Raw genomic sequence first — 1,746 nt, forward strand, 5'->3', positions numbered from 1 at the left:
TTTTTTTTTTTTTTTTTTCTTTTAATGATGAATAAGATTTACACTTGAATTAGACTCAAAATGTAAAAAAAAAACTGCATGACTTTAAATTACCAAACAAGGCAAGAGCAAGGGAGTTATTTTCCATGTATTCATATACGAGCAGTAATTGATCCTTGTCGACACAGCAACCATAAAGCTTGACAAGGTTTGGATGATTGAGACCTGAGATCATTCCTATCTCATTCACAAATTCGCGGTTTCCTTGGCATGACTTGGAAGAAAGTTGCTTCACTGCTATAATAGTTCCATCCGACAGATCTCCCTGCATTATATAAGTTTCTCATATCAGTAACCTACCTACCAAAGCCATATCCTCTCACGTACGTACGTGCCTACGTTTGAGAAGAAATATAATTTAGCATACTTTGAATACAGATCCGAAACCTCCTTCTCCAAGTTTGTTGGCTTCATCAAAATTGTTTGTTGCAGCTTGCAGTTGCTTCCAAGTAAAGCAAACCGTTTGTAGACCCTGGGCTCTCATATCTATATGATCATATATAGTTCCAAATAGAAAATAATTAGTTAATGCTATAACGAATTGGTCATGTTGTACCAGAGAAATGGATTCATACACTGAACCCTTCATAATGTACCTCTTTCTCTTTTTTCATTGTCTCTTTTCCATCTTCTCCTAGCATATATTCCCAAAGCCAAGAGAATAATTGCTACCAAGGCACCCGAAGCCCCCCAAATTAGGAGGTAGTTCACGTGATGTTTTATTTTCTCCGCTGCAAATGAGACGCACCAAAAGTGTAAATATGTTTTTTTTATATACCAATTATAGAAAGATATTTTTTAAAAAATTTGTAGTTTTTTTTTTGTCTTTGGACCTCCACAACGTGGCTCCAGACCTGAAATTTTGAAAGATGAATATTATCACTAATAAGTAAGGTCGCGGAAGCAGATAAATGAGATTGTTAATTAGTAAATTGGAGTTTGAGGGAAAGGGTACTTACTGTGATGACACAAGGAGATAGCAGAGATAAGAGGACCATAATTTCCTCTTTCAGGAATGAGAGTTGTCCCTTTCCCTGCCCAATAAAACCGAATCTCTAACATATTGTTGAAGATGTTGCTACTTTATATTACTTACGTACATCGATTAGAGTTTAGTCAATGGGTTTAGTCAATATTTATTTGCCCCATTTTAGTATTTTCCTTTGTAAGCTCTTTTAATTAGGTTTCATCTTCTTCTTGTATAAGTATTGGCTTTTATCGCCTGAATAAGATTAAGACAACAAAACACAATCTCTGCTTCTTGTCTAAGTTTTATCATGGTATCAGAGCCGTGGTCCTGGTTTTCTTTTCTAAATCTGTCTTTGCTAAATTCACTGTCAAGTAATGGCTGAAACTCAAGCACCTCCGATTGTGACTGTTGCTCAAGCGCCTCCGGTAGTGGCTGAGGTGAGAAGGACGATCTCGCCGTATGATTTGACGGCGGCTGACAATTCTGGAGCTGTGATCTCCCATCCGATTTTGAAGACAAACAATTATGATGAATGGGCGTGTGGTTTCAAGACAGCCTTGCGTTCACGAAAGAAGTTTGGTTTCCTTGATGGAACCATTCCTCAACCACAAGCGGGTTCACCGGATCTGGAAGATTGGCTAACGATCAATGCTTTGCTTGTCTCTTGGATGAAGATGACGATTGACTCAGAGCTCTTGACAAATATCTCCCACCGTGATGTGGCGAGAGACTTGTGG

General features: G+C 38.1%; 1 pseudogene; it reads right to left on the reverse strand.

The window, feature by feature from the left end:
- LOC104759513 overlaps positions 56-1,746 on the reverse strand; it is a 9,714-nt pseudogene continuing 8,023 nt past the window's right edge.

Source organism: Camelina sativa, chromosome 17 (genome assembly GCF_000633955.1).
Source record: "Camelina sativa cultivar DH55 chromosome 17, Cs, whole genome shotgun sequence".
Lineage (NCBI taxonomy): Eukaryota > Viridiplantae > Streptophyta > Magnoliopsida > Brassicales > Brassicaceae > Camelina > Camelina sativa.